Source organism: Macaca mulatta, chromosome 2, assembly GCF_049350105.2.
Source record: "Macaca mulatta isolate MMU2019108-1 chromosome 2, T2T-MMU8v2.0, whole genome shotgun sequence".
In the NCBI taxonomy this organism is placed as follows: Eukaryota; Metazoa; Chordata; class Mammalia; order Primates; family Cercopithecidae; genus Macaca; species Macaca mulatta.
This window is the reverse complement of record NC_133407.1, coordinates 59,343,314-59,367,876: the sequence shown is the minus strand read 5'-3', so window position 1 is coordinate 59,367,876 and position 24,563 is coordinate 59,343,314. Positions and strand designations below refer to the sequence as shown.

The window sequence follows — 24,563 nt, the reverse complement described above, 5'->3', positions numbered from 1 at the left end:
GGGTCGGTTCCAAACTAGGGAATAATAAAGAATATTTTTTAATTGTTTTTAATTTTATACAATTTTATATCCCCCCCTTCTGGAATGGGAAGAAAAAGTATAAATGGACTATAATTTTGTTTCAGAAGTAGTATTTACATATATGTATAGTATTAGCATGGAACTGTAAACCCTTTTCTTAAATCTTTACTATTTTGAAAATACTGTGTCAAGCACAAAATGAAAGCTTAGTAAATATTCCTTGAATTTCAATTCATCAATAAATTCATATCTATTTCAATGACTTCAGGAAAAATAAAACCTTATATAATATTATATTGGTGATTCTCAAAGAATCACCAGAGTGGAGAAGCAGATGCTCATTACAATTACTTAGTTAAAAAATCATAATAATAAATCTTGATAAATAATTTTATTAAGTAAAAAAACACATTTATTCTGTACCTACCATATGCCAAGTAGGTTCTCAAAAAATAAAGATGAATTAGATTCTCTATCCTTTCAAGGTTGAATAGATAAATCCTCCCCCAATCCGATGGACTCTTAACGAAAAGAGAATTACTTTTCAGAATTCTCTACTGAAAAGGGCTCTACTCCCTTTCTGCCACTTTCTCCCATGAAACAATGGAGCAGAGTGGAAAGAAAGGTGAAGTCAGGCTTTATGAGCATCTCTGTTGTGCAACATCTTCTCTTTTCCCCACTAGGGGTAGAAAGAGTGCCTTCTCAAGTTTGTGGGGATTTCTGGAGCAAAACCTCAGAATCAAAGAATGCTGGAGCCAAAGGTCATGGGAGAGGTCTCCTTGCCTCATAGTTCTCAACCCCAGTTTCTAAATGAGTGTGAGGGTCAATATATTCCTGCAGTTTTATGTCTAGTTGAAAACCACTGATAGAGTCTACGGTTTTCCTTTTACAGGCAAGAAAGCTGGTTCACAGGAACACGGAAAGCTTGCCTCAAATCACAGTGGAAACTTGAATCCAGGTCTCCTTACTTCATATACCAAACTTTCTTTACCTGGGATCCCAAGAATAGCTCTAGGAAGTCTGGTGACCCTTCCTAAAATTGTATGTAAAATTTGGATATGGGCCGGGTGCGGCGGCTCACACCTGTAATCCCAGCGCTTTGGGTGGATCATGAGGTCGGGAGTTTGAGACCAGCCTGGCCAACATGGTGAAACCCCGTCTCTACTAAAAATACAAAAATTATCTGGGCCTGGTGGCGGGCACCTATAATCCCAGTTGCTCAGGAGGCGGAGGAAGGAGAATCGTTTGAACTAGACAGGCGGAGGTGGCAGTGAGCCGAGACTGTGCCATTGCACTCCAGCCTGGGCGACGTGGCAAGACTCCGTCGCAAAAAAAAAAAAAAAGGTATACATGTGTACATTCAAATGGGAAGAGGATCCATGGCTTTTGACAAATGCTCAAAAAAATTAAAACCGGCCGGGCGCGGTGGCTCACACCTGTAATCCCAGCACTTTGGGAGGCTAAGGAGGGCAGATCACGAGGTCAGGAGATCAAGACTTTCCCGGCTAACATGGTGAAACCCCGTCTCTACTAAAAATACAAAAGAATTAGCCAGGCGCGGTGGCCTGTAGTCCCAACTACTCGGGAGGTTGAGGCAGGAGAATGGCGTGAACCTGGGAGGCGGAGCTTGCTGTGAGCCGAGATCGTGCCACTGCACTCCAGCCTGGGTGACAGAGCGAGACTCCGTCTCAAAAAATAATAATAATAATAATTAATTAATTAATTATAACGATAAGTTCAAATTTGCATTAGCTATTTCCCAGGCAATTTTAAGAAGTGTCTCGGTATAGTGAGCAGGATTGGCCAGGTGTGACTCAGGGTTAGAACCCCACATAACGTGATTGGAGAGATGTGGTATGAGCCCCACTCTATAAGAACTCCCCAGTTTCCTCACAGTATGGCGATTCCTCAAGGATCTAGAACTAGATGTACCATATGACCCAGTCATCCCATTACTGGGTATATACCCAAAGGATTATAAATCATGCTGCTATAAAGACACATGCATACGTATGTTTATTGCAGCACTATTCACAATAGCAAAGACTTGGAATCAACCCAAATGTCCATCAGTGACAGACTGGATTAAGAAAATGTGGTACATATACACCATGGAATACTATGCAGCCATAAAAAAAGATGAGTTTGTGTCCTTTGTAGGGACATGGATGCAGCTGGAAACCATCATTCTTAGCAAACTATCACAAGAACAGAAAACCAAACACCGCATATTCTCACTCATAGGTGGGAACTGAACAATGAGATCACTTGGACTCGGGAAGGGGAACATCACACACCGGGGCCTATCATGGGGAGGGGGGAGGGGGCAGGGATTGCATTGGGAGTTATACCTGATGTAAATGACGAGTTGATGGGTGCTGACGAGTTGATGGGTGCAGCACAGCAACATGGCACAAGTATACATATGTAACAAACCTGCACGTTATGCACATGTACCCTAGAACTTAAAGTATAAAAATAATAATAAATAAATTTAAAAAAAAAAAAAAAAGAACTCCCCAGTTTCCTCCCAAACTTTTGCCTGAAATTGCTTTGTGGGTTAACGGATTTTGTACTATTCAAATGCAGATGTCCCTGGAGAAACAACAGAAGTCATTGTCACACACAATAAAGTTGAAGTCATCATATTGCCTCCAAAAAGCTGTGGAGTAGCTGCAAGCAGATATGAAGGATGGGGAAGGGACACAGGGACTACAGGAACCCTGTGCATTGAGGGATGGGAGATCTCCACGGAGGAAATGGCACAAAAATGGAGGCAGGTGGGCCTCAAAAACCCAAAGCACCATCCAGTTGCCGCCGTGATAGAACAGCAGAAGCGTAGGGGCCCAGAGTTACCGCTGGTCCCAGTCAAGCGGCAGCGGCATGAGTTGCTGTTGGGAGGGGCGGGGTCGGGCCCTGGAGCGGGGCAGAAGCAGGCCAAGCCGGGAGCTTTGCTGGTGTTCCTCCCTTCAAGCCCCAATCATGCTGCTCTCTGGACATGAAGGGGAAGTATACTTCTTCAAGTTCCACCCCAACGGATCCACCTATCCATCTGCAGGATTTGACCGACTGATATTGTCGTGGAATGTATATGGTGACTGTGATAACTCTGCCATACTGAAAGGACACAGTGGAGCAGTGATGGAACTGCACAACAACACAGATGGCAGTATGCTCTTCTCAGCATCCACAGATAAAACTGTGGCTGTGTGGGATAGCGAAACAGGCAAGAGGGTTAAAAGGCTAAAGGGACATACTTCTTTTGTGAATTCCTGTTATCTAGCCAGCTTGTTTGCACTAGCAGTGACGATGGCAGTTAAGTTTTGGGACGTCTGGAAGAAAGCAGCCATCCAAACATTTCGGAACATGTACCAGGTGTTAGCTGTGACCCCCAGTGACCCAAGTGATCAGATTATTTCTTGTGGAATAGACAATGATATCAAGGTCTGGGACCTGCACCAGAACAAACTAATGTACACCATGACAGGCCATGCAGATTCAGTGACTGGCCTGAGCTTAAGTTCTGAAGGCTCTTGTCTCTTGTCCAATGCAATGGATAATACAGTTCTTGTCTGGGATGTCTGGCCATTTGCCCCCAAAGAGAGGTGTGTAAAGATATTTCAAGGAAATGTGTACAACTTTGAAAAGAACCTTCTAAGATGTTCTTGGTCACCTGATGGAAGCAAAATAGCAGCTAGCTCAGCCGACAGGTTTGTGTATGTGTGGGATACCACAAGCAGAAGAATATTGTATAAGCTGCCTGGCCATGCTGGCTCCATCAGTGAAGTTGCTTTCCACCCTGACTAGCCCATCATTATCTCAGCATCGAGTGACAGCATCGAGACTGTGTGTGATATGGAATGGAAGACTCCAAGGCTACTTGTCTTTGAGACCTCAGACTGCATAAGTGACATCAAATGTTTGTTGCCCAGGCTAGTACCCTCCCTTCAGATGACCATTACTGGCAAGAAACAGAGGAGGCGTTGGCCATATTCCGAAAACCACTGCTATCCCATTTCACCAGGATGACTAAGGCAAGCTCCCCGTGGCCTCTAAAATCCACCTGCCAGATTTCAGGGAGTGTTTTATTTTATTTTTTCTTTTTCTTCTATCCTGTTTTGTAATGCCTGACCAATGTGACAAATTTGCTGGTTGGGATTTTTTTTTTTTTTTTTTAGTAATTGGCTTGTATGATATTTTCTTTCTGTATTTCTCTGTGATTTTGTATTAAAAGCCTTAAAAACAAACAAACAAACAAACCCAAAGCACCTCTGTTTTCTGTCGAAGACAGTCCTGAAGGGTAAAAATCCAAACTCACTGCAACAGATCAGAAGCCTCATGAACTGACAATTTGGCTGAGACCACTCTAAGCCCTGTGACGTTCTCCGTCAAATAGTTGAGTAGGTAAATAAATAAATATTGTGGCAGCCAGGGAAACACCATGTTTCTCTGAAGAATTCCACTTGCAGACTTGAGGAAGAGTTCAACAACAAGCATCTGGTAAAGTTAGCTAGAAGCTGCCATATCTTCTAAAAGTGGAAGCTCACTGACAGATGCCCCCTCATTGGCAGCCCAAGCCCAGTCTTCCTGGTGCCTTTTTAGACCCCTGCATTGGTGGGGCTCCATGCCTCCTGATGGGAGGCTGGGCTGCTATGAGAACAAAAGGGTCAGTGGAAGCAACCACGTTGGCTAAATATCAGCCCCTCCAGCTCTTCTCGACCTCAGGCACTCTGACGTATAGGGGTAGCTCACCAGCTTTTAAAAAGAGACCTAAAAAAGGACTTGGCAGGTATGGATCCCTGATTTCCCATTGATACTTCGACTATAGGCTGGAACAGTCAGGGTGTCAGGGAAGGGCGCACCCATTCCTTAATGAGTAAAGAAGCATGGCATTCTCTGCTGGGAGAGTTTTATTTTGCTGAATACCATAGATCTTGCTAACTACCTACCCTTCTGATGACTGACTGTTCACACAGCTAAAGAGCTCCTCCTGCTGAATTCTCATCAAGAAACTGACTGCAGAAAGCAGCTCCTCCTTATAAGCTCGGCATGTAGCCCTCTGTCAGCTACATAATGTTTCTAATTCCTACCCAAGAACAAAACACTAAAAGTTAATTATTACTTGAAGGGAACAAAGAGAGAAAATACCAAGTGTTTAGTTCCTAAAATTATTTTGAGTAAAATTGGAGATAAGAAGGCTAGCCTTGAGCAGTATCTTTGTCCCCAAATGTATAATGTATTAGTCAGAGTTCTCTAGAGAACCAGAACTAATAGGAGATAAATATAAAGAGATCATTAGAAGGAATTTGTTCCTATGATTATGGAGGCTTAAAAGTCCCATAATCAGTAGTCTGCAAACTGGAGACCCAGGAAAGTTGGTGGTGTAGTTCCAGTCCGAGTCTGAAGGCCTGAGGACCAGGAGAGCCAATGGTACATGTCACTGTCTGAGGGCAGAAGGCCAACGTCCCAGCTCAATCAATTGGACAAAGAGAGTGAATTCTGCCTTCCTCCATCTTTTGTTCTATTCAGGTCCTCAACTGATTGGATGATGGCCACTCACATCAGGAAGGGCAGTCTGGTTTACACAGTCCTCTGGTACAAATGCTGATCTCATTGGAAACACCCTTACAGACACACCCAGAAATAACATTGAAACAAACATCTGGGCACCCTGTGGCCCTGTCAAGTTGACATATAAAATTAACCATCGCATACGATTTGTTGCATTTTTTTTTTTTGGTTACATAGTGTTAATAAAACTGGATGAAACTTAGAATTAATGCTGTCTTTTAAAGATGGGGAAACTGAGGTCCCTAGAGAGGTTAAGGGACTCCCTTAAACTGAGACTCCCACTGACAGTTGGATAGACCTGGAAGTAAAATCCAGATGAACTATGCTATTTTCTTTTCTACTGACAGCTGGACAGTAATTGCTCTTATTACCTGAATGATTCATAACCCATTTCCAGCGTGTTTAACATTTATAACTAATTAGTTAAAGCTAGGAAGAGTTTCACTTCCAGACATTGAATTTTTTTTGTGTTTTTTAGACCCTCTTCTTCCCATTGTCTTATTACACCCTCACTCCCTCATCTCAGAAACACCCTGGTTATCTCACCGGCCATCTTGATGATGGTTCTGTTGCCCTGAGAGTGAAATCAGGGCTGAGCTTGTTACGAAGAAAAATGCTGAGTCAATTTCTACCCAACTGACAGATTTTGTGGCAGGGCCTTGTAACCAGGGTCCCCGCCCCTCTTAGATATTGACGGCAGTGAATTGAGGCATCCGACACTCAGATCTTCTTCCAGGCTTTTCTTTCTCTCCAGAGGAGAAGCCTTTTCTAAACACTTGCCAGGTGCTGTCGATGAGCCTTACATGTCTTTCCCTAGAAGCAAAATGTTTAAGGTCCACAAGTGAATAAAATACGCACACTAGCTTCTGAAAGAAACTGCCCGATGACAGAAGGACCTTTACATCCAGAGGCATTGGCAAAGTTGTGTGAGGCCACGTGGGTAGATTGGAACTGCTCTAGCTTAAAAGGCATTAGATGCCCTGGGATCTCTCCATGGCTAGCAAAACCCAGCTCAGAGAGCGTTCTCAGCCTCCAGTATTCCCCTGGGACTTTCCAGGTCCTATCTCGGTCCTTTGGCCTAAGGTTTTATCCCCTTGTCTTGTCTACTCTGTGACTTCACGCTGACTACCTCTGATTACCTAGAAAGGCCCCTGTCTACTCTCAGTGGCCACTTGCCACTAACCACTGACCTGGGAATAAGTAACAAATCACGTCACCATCCTCATTCCCTTTTGAAAAATGCCGTTTGATGGCCAGATGTGCTGGCTCACGCCTATAATCCCAGCATTTTTGAAGGCCGAGGAGGGTGGATTGCTTGAGGTCAGGAATTTGAGACCAGCCCAGCCAACATGGCAAAACCCTGTCTCCACAAAAAATACAAAAATTAGCCGGGCGTGGTGGCAGGCACCTGTAATCCCCGCTACTCAGGAAGCTGAGGCATGAGAATTGCTTGAGCGTGGGAGGCGGAGGTTGCAGTGAGCTGAGATTGCACCATGGCATTCCAGCCTGGACAACAAAGCAAGACTCTCTCTCAAAACAAACAAACAAACAAAAAAAGCCATTTGAATTACGCAGAAGGGCAAGGCTTCAAAATTCTGTTACGGAACTCTGCTGTCCCTCTGTCTGTCACACACACCCCCACCCAGAGGGACTTAAGAGTGTGTTTGCTCATAGTATCTGGTTTAATAACAGCTTCTGATGAGTAGAGATCCAAAGAAAATTGTCAGGTTTATGTGTGAATCCACTAGGCATCAAATGCTAGCCTTGTTCCTAGAGATTTTTCTTGGCATATTGCCAAGAAATACAAAACCCAGTCTTGTGTGCAGTTGAAATGTATTCAGAAGGTGTGTGTGATAAGATTTCTCATTAAAGAACACCCCTGGCTGATATACACAGCCTCAAATACATTTTACTACCAGAAATCACTTGGTCAGATTGAATAATTACAAAGATACTAGAGAAGTCTGTGATTTGTAAAAATAAGCTTACAAAATGGAATCCACTAATAGGCTAGGCATTTTTGTCACTGATTTGAAAAGAAATTTCAGAAACTGACTGTCCAAAGAACACGGTTATGTAGGTAGAGATTAGAGGCCCTGTAGTGTTTTAACTCTCTGGAGGGTGTAGGGGAAATGAAGAGCCCTCGAAATAAACACTTTGAACAGCACAGTACGTTCACATTGGACTCTTTCTTGCGACTGGCTTCTTAAAGCAGAAAACATTATACAAATATGAAGAACTGTCTTCAGAGAGGACATATTTCACATTCCTGCCCTTTAATGGTCCTAATGTTGTAAAATTGGATAAAGAACATATTGCCGCTAAATGAAAAGTATAAATCTCTTTCTCACTTGCTATCCCAATTTCCCTCAAGGAAATTCTTTCAAGCACTCTGCTTTATAGTTAATGCTAATTTCTCCATGGCCAAAGGACCACTGGGGAGAAATTTGTGTTTAAAATGTAGTCATATGGATTAGGATTCTTCAGGAAAGCAATTATTCAATGACATTTATAGAAGAAAGAAACCAATATAGACTATTCTCACTCTTACAATGGATGTTCCTGCAAGGGGCAATACAGGTCCAAATGATACAAATGGGAACTGATTTAAGTGTGTGTGTGTGTGTGCGTGTGTGTGTGTGTATGTGTGAAGTTTCTAACTATGATCTGGTGCTCAGAGTTGACAGAAATGGTCTTCAGCAACATACTTAATCAACTATAAATTCTTATCCTTGTGTAGCTCACACAAAGGTAGACATACACAATTGGGTAAAAGCCAACTCACCCCCAAAGAGCAGTGTATGTAATTCCTGGATCAATTGAACAATTTGTTTCTCAGATGTATTCAACTGAAAGATCTGTCCTTGGATATTTATATCAAAACATACTAAAACCAACAGTCAAAACATCGTATTAGTTAACAGGAGATTGTTCTGCTATGTGCAGCAAAAGGGAATTGAAAACATTTCCAAATCAATCACACCACATAAATTTGGCCATATGTAAGTCCAACGTATGATAAACTCCTCTTGTGGTCTTGCACTTTGCTTTACATTTATTCCAATAGGACTCAATGTTTGGGGTGTGCATGCCAAGTAATGACATGAGACAGAAGTTGGGAGCAATATGGTTAACCGGAGCATGTTGGAAACCAAGGAGAGGCTGAATATTGTTATATGTAACCCATGAATTGTAGTGAATGGTAGAACTAGGCTAAACTGTGCACTGCAAAACAGGTGGCAAAGTTTGGATACAATTGTCATCAGCAATTTCCAAATAACAAACAGCTGATTGATGGATAGTAGCTACCATACCAAAAATCCATATTTGCCCTTTCTGGAGCACGGCCATGATGACACTTCGTTTTGTGGCTTAAACAGGACTTGGCAATTTGCAACTAATGACATGTACCTCCAAGCTGTATCAGATGTAGTTCCAAGTATTCTTGGACAAGTATCCTTTGCAACAGAAATTGTAGGTATCAACCACAGTAGGAGCCAGAATGCCAATAATTGCAGTTGTTGCTTTCTCTATGACTTCATAAAACCATAAGAATAGGTAAAGTCACATTTTCAGGGAAATGTTGCACTTAGTAAAAAAAAAAAAAAAAAAAAAATTCCTTAGGAAGGGAAACCCATGACGATTGGCCCCACAGGGACAAATTGTTCAATTGATCCTAATTCCTCTCTCTTCTTCCCAGTTTGGAGAAGAGATTCAGCTGATCAGAAAACACAATATGCTTGGACCAAAGAGAAACAGGAAGCTGGGAGGCCTTCTGAGCCCAGAGAAAAGTCAGTCTCAGGATGAGTATCCTTGGGCAGCAGAGGGAAGAAGGGCCTCTTTGGGAATATGATTGATCAGGGCACTGTACTTAAAATGAACTTTGAACAGAAACTGCAAGAAGACTGTATTAGTCCATTTTCACACTGCTATAAAGAACTATCTGAAGCTGGCTAATTTATAAAGAAATGAGGTTTAATTGACTCACAGTTCTGCATGGCTAGGGAGGCTGCAGGAAACGTACAATCATAGCAGAAGGCGAAGGGAAAGCAAGCACATCTTACCATGGTGGAGCAGGAGAGAAAGAGAGCAAGCGGGGGAAGCACCACATACTTTCAAAATGTCCGATCTCATGAGAACTCTATCACAAGACAGCACTAGGGGGATGGTGCTGACTATCAGAAACCACTCCCATGATCCAATCACCTCCCATCACAACCCACCTTCAACATATGAGGACTACAATTCCACATCAGATATGGGTGAGGACACAGAGTCAAACCATATTTTTTTTTAATTATACTTTAAGTTCTGGGGTACATGTGCACAATGTGCAGGTTTGTTACATATGTATACATGTGACATGTTGCTGTGCTGCACCCATTAACTCGTCATTTACATTAGGTATTTCTCCTAATGCTATCCCTCCCTCCTCGCCCCACCCACAACAGGCCCCAGTGTGTGATGTTCCCCTTCCTGTGTCCAAGTGTTCTCATGGTTCAGTTCCCACCTATGAGTGAGAACATGCGGTGTTTGGTTTTCTGTCCTTGCAATAGTTTGCTCAGAATGATGGTTTCCAGCTTCATCCATGTTCCTACAAAGGACATTAACTCATCCCTTTTTATGGCTGCATAGTATTCCATGGTATATACGTGCCACATTTTCTTAATCCAGTCTATCATCGATGGACATTTGGGTTGGTTCCAAGTCTTTGCTATTGTGAATACTGCCGCAATAAACATATGTGTGCATGTGTCTTTATACTACCATGATTTATAATGCTTTGGGTATGTACCCAGTAATGGGATCACTGGGTCAAATGGTATTTCTAGTTCTAGGTCCTTGAGGAATCGCCACACTGTCTTCCACAATGGTTGAACTGGTTTATAGTCCAATCAACAGTGTAAAAGTGTTCCTATTTCTCCACATCCTCTCCAGCACCTGTTGTTTCCTGACTTTTTAATGATCACCATTCTAACTGGTGTGAGATGGTATCTCATTTGGAGTTTGATTTGCATTTCTCTGATGGCCAGTGATGATGAGCATTTTTTCATGTGTCTGTTGGCTGCATAAATGTCTTCTTTTGAGAAGTGTCTGCTCGTATCCTTCCCCAGCTTTTTGATGGAGTTGTTTGATTTTTTCTTGTAAATTTGTTTGAGTTCTTTGTAGATTCTGGATATTAGCCCTTTGTCAGATGGGTAGATTGCAAAAATTTTCTCCCATTCTGTAGGTTGCCTGTTCACTCTGATTGTAGATTCTTTTGCTGTGCAGAAGCTCTTTAGTTTAATTAGATCCCATTTGTCTATTTTGGCTTGTGTTGCCATTGCTTTTGGTGTTTTAGTCATGAAGTCCTTGCCCATGCCTATGTCCCGAAAGGTATTACCTAGGTTTTCTTCTAGGGTTTTTTGTGGTATTAGGTCTAACATTGAAGTCTTTAATCCATCTTGAATTAATTTTTGTATAAGGTGTAAGGAAGGGATCCAGTTTCAGCTTTCTACATATGGCTAGCCAGGTTTCCTAGCACCATTTATTAAATAGGGAATCCTTTCCCCCATTTCTTGTTTTTATCAGGTTTGTCAAAGATCAGATGGTTGTAGATGTATGGTATTATTTCTGAGGGCTCTGTTCTGTTCCATTGGTCTGTATCTCTGTTTTGGTACCAATACCATGCTGTTTTGGTTACTGTAGCCTTGTAGTATAGTTTGAACTCAGGTAGCATGATGCCTCCAGCTTTGATCTTTTTGCTTAGGATTGTCTTGGCAATGTGGGCTCTTTTTTGGTTCCATATGAACTTTAAAGTAGTTTTTTTCCAATTCTGTGAATAAAGTCATTGGTAGCTTAATGGGGATGGCATTGAATCTATAAATTATCTTGGGCAGTATGGCCACTTTCACAATATTGATTCTTCCTATCCATGAGCATGGAATGTTCTTCCATTTGTTTGTGTTCTCTTTTATTTCACTGAGCAGTGGTTTGCAGTTCTCCTTGAAGAGGCCCTTAACATTTCTTGTCAGTTGGATTCCTAGGTATTCTATTCTCTTTGAAGCATTTGTGAATGGGAGTTCACTCGTGATTTGGCTCTCTGTTTGTCTGTTATTGGTATATAGGAATGCTTGTGATTTTTGCACATTGATTTTGTATCCTGAGACTTTGATGAAGTTGCTTATCAGCTTAAGGAGATTTTGAGCTGAGATGATGGGGTTTTCTAAATATACAATCATGTCATCCACAAACAGGGACAATTTGACTTCCTCTTTTCCTAATTGAATACCTTTATTTCTTTCTCCTGCCTGATTGGCCTGGCCAGAATGTCCAACACTATGTTGAATAGGAGTGGTGAGAGAGGGCATCCCTGTCTTGTGCCAGTTTTCAAAGGGAATGCTTCCAGTTTTTGCCCATTCAGTATGATATTGACTGTGGGTCTGTCATAAATAGCTCTTATTATTTTGAGATACATCCCATCAATACCTAGTTATTGGGAGTTTTTAGCATTAAGGGCTTTTGAATTTTGTCGAAGGTCTTTTCTGTGTCTATTGAGATAATCATGCGTTTTTGTCTTTGGTTCTGTTTACATGATGGATTAGGTTTATTGATTGCACATGTTGAACCAGCCTTGCATCCTAGGGATGAAGCCAACTTGATCATGGTGGATAAGCTTTTTGATGTGCTGCTGGATTCGGTTTGCCAGTATTTTATTGAGGATTTTTGCATCGATGTTCATCAGGGATATTGGTCTAAAATTCTCTTTTTTTTGTTGTGTCTCTGCCAGGCCTTGGTATCAGGATGATGCTAGCCTCATAAAATGAGTTAGGGAGGAGTCCCTCTTTTTCTATTGATTGGAATAGCTTCAGAAGGAATGGTACCAGCTCCTCTTTGTAACTCTGGTAGAATTAGGCTGTGCTTCTGTCTGGTCCTGGACTTTTTTTGGTTGGTAGGCTATTAATTATTGTCTCAATTTCAGAGCCTATTATTGGTCTATTCAGTGATTCAACTTCTTCCTGGTTTAGTCTTGGAGGGTGTATGTGTTCAGGAATTTATCCATTTCTTCTAGGTGTTCTAGTTTATTTTCACAGAGGTGTTTATAGTATTCTCTGATGGTAGTTTGTATTTCTGTAGGATCTGTAGTGATATCCCCTTTATCATTTTTTATTAACCTTAAATGTAAATGGGCTAAATGCCCCAATTCAAAGACACAGACTGCCAAATTGGATAAAGAGTCAAGACTCATCAGTGTACTGTATTCAGGAGATCCATCTCACTTGCAGGGACACATATCGGCTCAAAATAAAGGGATGGAGGAAGATCTACCAAGCAAATGGAAAACAAAAAGAAGCAGGGGTTGCAATCCTAGTCTCTGATAAAACAGACTTCAAAGCAAAAAAGATCAAAAGAGACAAAGAAGGCCATTACATAATGGTAAAGGGATCAATTCAACAAGAAGAGCTAACTATCCTAACTGTATATGCACCCAATACAGGAACACCCAGATTCATCAAGTAAGTCCTTAGAGACCTACAAAGAGTCTTGGACTCCCACACAATAATAATGGGAGACTCTAACACCCCACTGTCAACATTTTAGACAGATCAACGAGAGAGAAAGTTAAAAATGATATCCAGGAATTGAACTCAGCTCTGCACCAAGCAGACCTAATAGACATCTACAGAACTCTCCACCCCAAATCAACAGAATATACATTCTTCTCAGCACCACATCACACTTATTCCAAAATTGACCACATATTTGGAAGTAAAGCATTCCTCAGCAAATGCAAAAGAACAGAAATCATAACAAACTGTGTCTCAGACCACAGTGCAATCAAATTAGAACTCAGGATTAAGAAACTCCCTCAAAACCGCACAACTACATGGAAGTTGAGCAACCTGCTCTTGCATGACTACTGGGTAAATAACAAAATGAAGGCAGAAATAAAGATGTTCTTTGAAACCAATGAGAACAAAGACACAACATACCAGAATCTCTGGGACACATTTAAAGCAGTGTGTAGAGGGAAATTTACAGCACTAAATGCCCACAAGAGAAAGCAGGAAAGATCTAAAATCGTCACCTTAACATCACAATTAAAAGAACTAGAGAAGCAAGAGCAAACACACTCAAAAGCTAACAGAAGGCAAGAAATAAGTAAGATCAAGCAGAACTGAAGAAGATACGGACAAAAAAACTCTTCAAAACATCAATGAATCCAGAAACTGGTTTTTTGAAAAGATCAACAAAATAGACCACTAGCAAGACTAATAAAGAAGGAAAGAGAGAAGAATCAAATAAATGCCAAGCCATATTAAAGACCAAATAGAAATACCCAGATAGTCCATAAGGCAAGAACAGCTCAAGAAGGGAAATCCAAAGAGAACAAGAACAAAAACTGTTCTCTCAGTCATTCCGGACTACACTTCTTGCCAGTTCCTTCCTGAGGAGGGTCCAAACATCACTGTTGTATATAATTAGGCTTAAAATCACTACATAACATTGCGTATGGTTTCCATTATATAGATTGAGCTCAAGCATTTCAACTCATTATTTTGCCATTTTCCTAAGGTCTTCAGCATAATATCCCCTGTAGATAAAGATATTGAGGCTAAATGAGCTTTATTTGTCATTTGCTGCACTCAAGATTCTGACTGTGAGGGAGAGCTTATCAGGGAAATATTCCTTTAAAAATGTTGCTTTTAGGAGCTTATTTATGTCTTAGGATACTATTAGATACAAGTGGATGATATGAAGATTTCTTAAATGTAAAAAAATCAATTTAACAGTAAATTACAATAATAAATTATATAAAATTATTTCATATGATATAGTATCAAAGTGTTCTTAGAAAAGTCATCCCTTGCCTTATTTCTACTGGAAAAGAAATTACAGCTGAAAGAACATCTTCATCAGAGTCATGGAGGCAAGAAGTGGTTCTTTCAACAAGATCTTTACAGAATGTGAAAGAAGTAACAGAAGTCCCTGGATGACTAAGAAACTGATCTGAGACTCTTGTTTATCTACCTCCCATTTCTCAGTACAAATTTCTTTGGAGCAAATGTCTACATTAGAGATCAAGTTTTTGATAATTCTGCTGTCCTAAATAGAAACATTTCATTGTTTTCTTGAGCTGATTTCTCAACAGCATCACTAGCTTCATGTGCACGTTGATGTTGCAAAAATACTTCTAAAATTCCATTATTCAGTACATTTTGATGTATCCATGTTGTATTGCTTAACATATAATAAGGACCAAATTTATATTCATTTGTTGAATGAATACATAGATTTTTATTAGATATGGTACGTACTGTGCAAGACTCTGTGAAAAATATTTAGATGAATAAAATAATAATCACTATGTATTAGAGACTCTAAGATATACTTCTTTATATTTACACACATCTAAACTGGAATGCTTCTTACAGTCTTCTAAATTTTTAAAATTTTAAAACAGTATTCTTATTGTTGTCTCTTTAAATGATAATAGGCAGTGTGTCTCTTTCTTAACAGTACACAAATTAATGGTGCACCCTTCAATTGATAGTATCTTCGGTTCGATAGATACTTTATATGCTGTATAGCTAATAGAGAACATGGTTTTTATATATTCAGGACTTACTTTTTGGGGGATGGAGTGGAGGGACAGAATCACACTCTTTTTCCCAGGCTGGAGTGTAGTGGCATGATCTCAGTTCACTGCAACTTCATACTATCCTCCACATCCCGGGTTCATGCTATCCTCCCACCTCAGTCTCCTAAGTAGCTCAGACAACAGGTGTGCACCACCACACTTGGCTAATTCTGGTATGTTTTGTAGAGACAGAGTTTCACCGTGTTGCCCAGGCCGGTCTCTAACTCCTGCGCTTAAGCAGTCCATGCACCTCAGCCTCCCAAAATGCTGGGATTATAGGCATGAGCCACCATGCCCAACCCAGGACTTTCAAACATATAAGAAAGTCTAGAGAGCATTCTGTCCAACCCCTCTCATTTAATAGATATCAAAAATGAGATCCTAAGAGGCTGTGCCCCAAATAACTCAGCTGCTCCATGAAAATGCTAGAACTAAAGCACGGTTTTTCTGACTCTTGGCTGAATATCCTACCCCGTATCACCGTATACTACAAAAATCTTATAATTTGATCTCAATCTCCACTTATTTTTGTTGTTGTTGTTGTCAAAAAGTTTGTTGAAACTGGCTGTTTCGTTTTCAATAAACACATATTTTGTATATTTCAGTGAGTTTTTCTTCAAAGTAAGCACCTTTAAAAATGGTATTTTTATTCTATTGATGTTGTCATAGCACAAAACACCCTTGGGGTTTGTTTTAGGTCATCTTCAGAGAAAGCTTATCTGTTAAAAAAAGAAACCCAATGTTCTTGCTTAAAATAGTAGTGCTGTTGCTTCCCAGAGGTTATTTCAGAAATTTCCAGAAGTGATTTGATCATAACAATAACCGTATTGCCACTGTCATGTAGTCGGTGTGGCTTGGGGACCAGCTCATGCCTCATAACTGTAGATGGAATCCCCTCCTTTTCCATTCCCTACTCCTTCGGCCCTCGCAAAAAGTCTCACACGCCACCATCTGATAGACATACCAGCCCACACATCTACACCCTCAAGCTTGGCCACCTGTGGTCTGGGGCATTGTCCACTCTAAGAGGAAGAGATCTAAAGAGGCTGTATAAGTCATTCAGTGAGGGAATACCAGGATTCTGGGTATGTAGACATGGTGGTGCAGAAAGGGGATGCAGATAGCTGGGCACATCCCTGGGGTCCCATGGACTCTGCCTTGTTGGGGCCAGAGTAGGGTGCTGGACTTCTAGAGCAGCACTGGTCAGGGATGGAGACTTGTTGCCCTTCAGGGACAGTCTAGCACAACCGAGAGGTGCCTATGTCCAGGATGACTTCAAATTTCCTGCCACACTAAACCATTATAAACATAAACCGGTTCCTACAAATCCTAAAAAGCCTTCACAAATGTTACATGAAAAGCCCAACCATTTGCCCACTTTTTGATGGGGTTGTTTGTTTTTTTCTTGTAAATTTGATTGAGTTCTTTATAGGTTCTAGATATTAGCCCTTTGTCAGATTAGTAGACTGCAAAAATTTTCTCCCATTCTGTAGGTTGCCTGTTCACTCTGATGGTAGTTTCTTTTGCTGTGCAAAAGCTCTTTAGTTTAATTAGATCCCATTTGTCAATTTTGGCTTTTGTTGTCGTTGCTTTTGGTGTTTTAGACATGAAGTCCTCGCCCATGACTATGTCCTGAATGGTATTACCTAGGTTTTCTTCTAGGGTTTTGGCAAAGGATATGAACAGACACTTCTCAAAAGAAGACAGTCACACAGCCAACAGACACATGAAAAAATGCTCATCCTCGCTTGCCATCAGAGAAATGCAAATCAAAACCACAATGAGATACCACCTCACACCAGTTAGAATGGCGATCATTAAAAAATCAGGAAACAACATATGCTGGAGAGGATGTGGAGAAATAGGAACACTTTTACACTGTTGGTGGGACTGTAAACTAGTTCAACCATTGTGGAAAACAGTGTGGCGATTCCTCAAGGATCTAGAACTAGAAATACCATTTGACCCAGCCATCCCATTACTGGGGATATACCCAAAGGATTATAAGTCATGCTGCTATAAAGACACATGCACATGTATGTTTATTGCGGCACTATTCACAACAGCAAAGACTCGGAAACAACCCAAATGTCCATCAGTGACAGACTGGATTAAGAAAATGTGGCACATATACATCATGGAATACTATACAGCCATAAAAAAGGATGAGTTCGTGTCCTTTGTAGGGACATGGATGCAGCTGGAAACCATCATTCTCAGCAAACTATTGCAAGAACAGAAAACCAAATACCGCATGTTCTCACTCATGGGTGGGAACTGAACAATGAGATCACTTGGACACAGGAAGGGGAACATCACACACCAGGTCCTATTGTGGGGAGGGTGTAGGGGGGAGGGATAGTATTAGGAGATATACCTAATGTAAATGACGAGTTAATGGGTGCAGCACACCAACATGGGACATATATACATATGTAACAAACCTGCACGTTGTGCACATGTACCCTAGAACTTAAAGTATAATAATAATTTTTAAAAAGCCCAGTCATCTAGGAAAATTTTATTAGAAGGGGAGATGCTTAAATGGAATACAATCCCTTATCATAAAATTGTTGTCCAATTTATTCACTCCATACATTCTCTCTATCTACCTGTTCCACTAGAAATTTAGTTGAAACAGTCTGTACAATAGTGTTATTACCACAAAAGCAAAGAAAATGTTTGCAGCTAACAGATGAAATCTGGATATGCTTTAAAAGATTTAAACCCATATAAGAAGCACAGGGATCTTGCTGATTTTCACGAAGGACTGTTTTAAAGTATACCATATATTGCCTGTGTGTGTATATATATATATATTTTTTTTAATTTTTCTAGCACAATGATAAAAATAACATGTTTACATTTATTTTGGGATTGCGTGGTCAATCTTAATTTGTTAGTATCTCTCTAGTACTATTACACAGTTTCTTTATAGGTCCTTATATTACTGTTTGTTTTCAAATGCATCCTCTGCTCCCCTGTTCCTTTTAAAAGATAAGATTTCTAGAGCCTTTTTATGTACTAAAAACTGAGCGTGTGCCTCCACAGACCTTGGGACTTTCAGAAAAAAGAGATGTGCTGCAGATGAGGCAGCACATGCACCCATGGCATGACACTGAGAATTATTTTCAACACTACACTTAACAGTAAAGCCCAGCATATCATCTGAGTCATTAGTCTTTCTCCTTACTTCTGCTGTTGATCATGGCATATTAAGTAAGGCCATTTCTCTCTTTCTCTTGTAATATATAAATGTTCACTGAACATCTGAACATGGAAAAAATGAGGGGCCCAAGCTCCAGCCAGAAATCAGGTGATTCACACACCTCAGTTCCCAACATCGCAAAAGGCTTTCTTTTGCACATAAGCACAGCCTTAGAATCCCTTACACACCTCCCAGGACCTACTTTGTGATCCAACAAGAAGGGAGAGGAGCCCTTGTGAGAACACAGTAAACAAGTCCCCAGTTCAAGGAGATCAAAATGGTGAGAATTAATCATTTACATTTGAAAAGTGATAACTAATTATTTACACTGAAAAGAAAAACCAGGATAGCTCAGAAGAACAAAAGGGAATAAAGCCACAATACAGATATAATGTTAAAGATAAATACAAATTAAAACATTAACTATAACAAAACATCATTTGCTTAGAAAAGAAAGGCAATGTAATATAAAAGATTTGTAAGCAAATTAAGGTGTTGATCAATGGAGTAAAACTTCATGCTATATTTTAGTAGTTAGGGGTATTGACTCAATATATGAAACACAGTAATGCTGATTGTGAAGACTCCTCCCTTCTTCAGTCTCCTCTGCTTTGGTCATCTAAGCTCTGCCTCCCTCTTCTCTCAAATTGCCAGGCTGAGCACAGAGCAAGACCTTTGGTGCAGGTCTGCAAACTGCACATCCACTGACCACACACAATATCACAGGCCTGGGTCCGTCAGTGAGCAGCAAACTCACCACTCCATTTCTGTTTATAGTCTAGTTTACATGGCAGTTATAATGCTCTACTCACTTACTTGCTTTCATTAGGATCTTCTTTCAACATCAAAAGCATTTTAGACATCATCCCCAGGAACAAAAATGTAAACAGCAGTACAGCTTTTCAATTCTTCCTATTTAAGCACTTGTAATCCATTTCCATTCTGAATGCAAGTAAAATTTATTTTCCCTTTTGCTGGGCTGACTACAAAAAGAGATGGAGTGTCTTAAAATAAAGCACAGTGGTATAAAAAGAAGAGAAAGTTTTAATGAGAAACATATTGTAAAAAGAGTCCTGAGCCCTAGATCTCCATCACTGGTACTGAGGCCCAGACCAGGCTAAACAACATCTTTCTCATTTTGGGCAGGGAAAACACCCAAACTAACAAAATCCAGCAAGTTTTTCTCCCTGAACAAACATCATAATTCCTTTATAGATCTTTTGTGTTACATTTGCCTTTCTTCCGGGCAAATAAATAGCTGATGCACCAGGCATCACACTATTTGCCAGGAAAACAAATTGTTTTTTGTTTTCTTATTCAAAAAGAACGTGGTCTCTCCCTGCAGGCAGCTTCAAGTCTAGTGAAAGAGATGGTCATGCACACAAATAATTAAAAACAGGGGCACGTAGGGAGGAATGAAGCCAATGGGACACTGATGGAAAAATGATCAATTCTTCTCAAGACAGTGGCCTCATTTGTAACATCTAAAACCTTCTCTGCTTGTATACAGAATGATGTGAGGATCAAATGGGGTTTAATATATTGTGAAAGTACTTTGAAAGGTATAATGCTCTCTTATTCTCTCAAGCATTCACCTTACATTTTCTGCCTTTCTTATTTAGTCACATCTAAACTGTAAAGTTACGCAAACCATCAACAGGCAGAGGGGAGAAGGGAGGGCAAGTCATTCTTCATATTACCCAGATTAATTCACTGTGTTTACGTAATTGATTCTGAAAGGCACCACTCCCTGTAGCCAGTGGGTTGAGAAACAGTTAGGACTAAGAAGGATAATATGCAAGACTTTGCAGTCTTGATACCTAGCATTAACTTCTGTACATTAGTACGCACCAGCATCCAACTCCTCAGTTGGAAGACAGGATAAAAAGCAATGAATCACCTTGTAGATCATCAAGGTTGTATCCACACTAAATGAATCTTCATGCCATGGCATCCGTGCAACATTTGGACTTGATTTATAATTCTGTACAAAGTTTGCCATTGCCACAAAGGGTAATGAATTAACAAGATAAAAGTTGACTTAAAAGTGCTACTTCATCTGTGTTTACACCCAGCAAAAGGTTATGGCTGGAAATGAATCAACAAGAACAAAGACAAAATTCATATATCTCTTATCGTAAGATTCAGCTGGCGCCAGGAATATGCTCATTGTAGGAATTTAATCACCAAGACTATGATGTTTCTCAGTAACTTGAATAATAGCTGAATACACAGAAGAGTATACATCAAAATGTTTTTTGGTGAGGTAGGTATGTCCTGACATCTTTCCCATAACTGAGTTTTATTTACAAGTTACTAACTCAACTGCACTGACAGGTAGTAATCTGATTCTTATTGATCATAACTCCTACACATTTACCGTGAGGTTGACATTGGGTAACAACCAGAGGTCCCACTGCCTGGCATGACTCAAGGTAAGGGGACTATGTGGCATTTTTTAAGTGCCATAGCTCACTGGGAAACCTAAAAAAAAAATTCCATAAAACAAAGACAACCTTAAGGATGCTGAATCTGAGATTTTTGCCTTGAGTTGTATTTTATAATCCCCATCTCGTTTATTGGATGATGAGGCTGTTTTATATCTGCACTGTCCAGCACAGTAGCCACTAGCCTCATATGGGTATTGAGCACTTGAAATATGGGTAATGCCACTGAGGAACTGAATTTTTAATTTACTATTATGTTAATTTAAATTAGCTCCATGTGACTAGTGGCTACCATATAGGATAGCATAGTGTGAATCTTACTTTCAAGTACTGTTCAATAAACCACACCTAAACTTGAGTTTTAAAAGTAATTTTCTAAACTACCTAATTATAATTCCTCTGCAATTAGTTACGGACTTCAGAGCACCAAAGTCTTGTGAATTATATAATTGGCTTTGTGAAATGGTCTCCCCTGTTTTTCTGATCTTATTTTAGTTTAAAGCAAGTATCGAGTCAATGGGGATTTTTGCTTCCTTCGGTGTAAATTTGAAGCAGCTAATCAAATGAAGGAGGTGAAGAGTGGTTTTCATGCATTTGGAGCCAGCAGGGTGGGCAGATTTCTCCCCAGGCTGTCCCAGGGTCAAGCTCTTTGGTGTTTTTTAAAAAAATAACCAAATGTAAGAGTTACTGAAGATGTCATGATGCTGGCTGGCAAATGGCCTCACTTTGAGTCATCAGTAGAAAATATCTGAAGGAATTTCATAGACATCACAGGTCTATAAGAGATGCTAGCAGCCACTTTATCCTTTTTAAGCAAGAAACTCCATTTCTTAATAACATCTGTGATTCTCTCCAACCTCAAAATCCAGCTGAACATACAGTGAAAATAAGACAACTGTTCTCTCAAGACCATCAGGAGTAAGGAGACTGAAGGCAACTAATTAATGGAAGGTTCTGTTCTGAGACCTAGTTAGTCTTAACTTGTGTCTAGCAGAATATTTTCCACATAGCAGGTGGTCAAAATCATTATAATTGACAGATCTAAAATGGGAAGAAACATCAGATTCACATAATGCACAAAAAATAAACAGGTATAGTGATATTGCTACCATTTTCTCTGTACTCCTTGCTAAAAATTAAAAAAAAAAATCCAGTATAAATATGTCCTAAATGCTTTCTATTCAATATGGCCATAGGCAATGTTTAGAAAGCCATTCTATGATTTCAAGTATGAAAGCATTTCAGATGTGAGTTCTTCAAAGGCTGTTATGTGCCCAATCCTAAAAATCAGGCATCCCACGCACAGTGTTCTGAATGTTTATTCTAAAGTCTTGTGAATTCTTAGAATGCTTTCAATATCTAGACCAAAAAATTCAAAACCGCATCATATTTAAGAATGTTATATGAGTAGTTTTCGGTTTTGGTTTTGTTTTTAATGTAAGCAAAACATGCTGTATGGATAAAAATTAAGATGCCTTGTCAATAATTCTTCATTTTCATCTGAGCTCACATACATAAGTATTTTGTAGACAAGTCAAAAACCAGTTATTTTATGTAAAGTGTAAAGTCACAAATACTTTGCTTATGTGGACCAGCCTTCACAGATTATGCAGAAACCCATATGCGGGTAGAATTAAAATATTTTAAAAATATATAGACAGCTATCTATATTCAAAAAGAAAATATGAACAAAACTGAATTACTAATTAGATCTAAAATCGCATGTAATGGAATGAGGAAGAGTGAGGGGAAACTCCCTGTTAGCTGAGCCTATCACAAATGTCAGATAACTACATTCTTTTTCTTGACATCAGTCCTCTGGAGTGTTGGGGGCTGGATGGGAGTGGTTTGTGTGTGTGAACAAATTATTCCATCTTTCAGTTAGGTCATCAATAAAAGGAGTCATTAAAACCATTGTGAAATAAGAAAAACAAACGTGGTAAAGACCACAGGGCTTTTAAAAGGAAGTACACGGTGAATGATGGAGGCAAGGAGGTAATGCAGTTGATCCACAGGATTTGGTGAGCACCCCCAGGGGCCAGGCCTACCCCCACTGGGCCCTTTAATACGTCTTAAAGGGCAGACACAGCCTTGGAGGAAGGTTTTGCGCTACTTAAAAGTAAAGGATTTGAGGTTACTCTCAGTTAATAAATTGTAGTGAAGAGATAATTGCCTCAGAAATGGAGTGGTTTAAGGAGTTGCTTTAAAGTCAGAAAAGAAAGAAAAGATTTTCTAGTTCAAGGGCTCTCTCTGAGATTTCCTTTCATGTGAATGAGAATAAGAGGATGATTTAAGTGATTCTGTAGAAGCATTTTAAAGACATAAGAGCCAAAAGCAGCTACAGTTGCTGCAGAGTTCTGCCCTTCCACCTCCTTCCTTCATGCCACAGTGACTACCTCCAGGCCTAATTAGATCAATGAGCATTTTCCCTTCTAGACAACCTCTTAATGTACGTGTGAAAACGAAAGTCAGAATGCAGTGAACAAAGCTATGCAAAACATATCCTGCTAATTTAACTTCCCCTATGTCTCTCGATCCATGCTTTCCTCTCCTTTCCATTCTACTGCTGTTACTCATCTTCAAGCTCTCTCACCTAGATTATTCAAATCACTTCCTATCAGTTTCCTATGCACAGATCTTCCAGTATTATCTTTTTTGGACGGTAGTTTGATCTTGTCACTTCTTACCTAAGAATCCTTCAACAGTTTCTCATGGCCAGCTTCGAAGACCTCCACTGATCTCTTTCTTCCCTGCCTCTTAACCTCATCTTCTAACACTCTCTTCACCAGAAGGGTTGAGGGGTGGGATGAGAGCAAGGAGAAAGAGGAGGAGGAGGAGGAGATGGAGAAGAGTGGCTACCCGCTCCTGAGCTCCTACTATATTATGTGTTTTATAGTCGTTCTATTATTTAATCTTCTCCAAACCCTATGGGATAGGTATTGTTATTTCTACTTCTGATGCAAACAAGTCAATATTCATAAAGGATACTTAAATGGTATAGTCACTCACCTAGCAAGACTTAAAACAAGCATTTAGTCTGGATCTGCCTGTCTCTACTTGTGCTTATTACCATCACCTTGGTTCCCTACCTCTTGGGCCTTCAGACATGCTGTTTCCTCTACATCAAATTCTCTTCTAGTCTTAGGCCACTTGTTGAACTTGTTAACTAGGGTAGCAAACCATCTATGTGACTGTTAGCAGGCTGCTTAACCTCTTCAAGCCTCAGAAAACTTATTTGTAAAATTAGTTAGGGGGATGGGGCATGCAAAATTATTCCTAATATCTCCTCAGATTCTAAAATTCTGTGTACTTAGTCTTTGTATACAAAGAATGTATGTGGAGGGGCACTGCCATAATCAAATGCAAACTGAAATGTGGCATTTGTATAATTGTACTTACTGAAGAGTTGATGGAACTTAATGGTATTTATTGGAACAATGGGCAAGCGGAGGCTAACCTCCTTATAAATAAAATACTTTATGAGTTTTTAATGTGTTCCTTATTAAAAATGCATTACTTTCCTTGCTAAATTAAATATCATTTAAAGTCAGTTTCTCTTCTTACTTTTAGTTAGATAAGATTTCTGCTCATTTTAGTCATGTGACTAAGCAGAACAAACCACTTGGTACATAGATTAATAGAGGAAAATATTCCCCTACCCCTAAGAAGTCCGAGTTTTAAAGCAAGAAGAGAG

The 24,563-nt window shown here is 39.9% G+C and overlaps 1 protein-coding gene and 1 pseudogene across 3 annotated transcripts in view; one reads left to right on the top strand and one right to left on the bottom strand.

Annotated features, from left to right (window-relative positions):
* Positions 1 to 24,563, bottom strand: part of KCNAB1 (potassium voltage-gated channel subfamily A regulatory beta subunit 1) — a 420,197-nt gene that overhangs the window by 354,429 nt on the left and 41,205 nt on the right. The gene's annotated exons all lie outside the window — the stretch shown is intronic.
* Positions 3,002 to 4,463, top strand: LOC106997058 (U5 small nuclear ribonucleoprotein 40 kDa protein pseudogene; annotated as a pseudogene).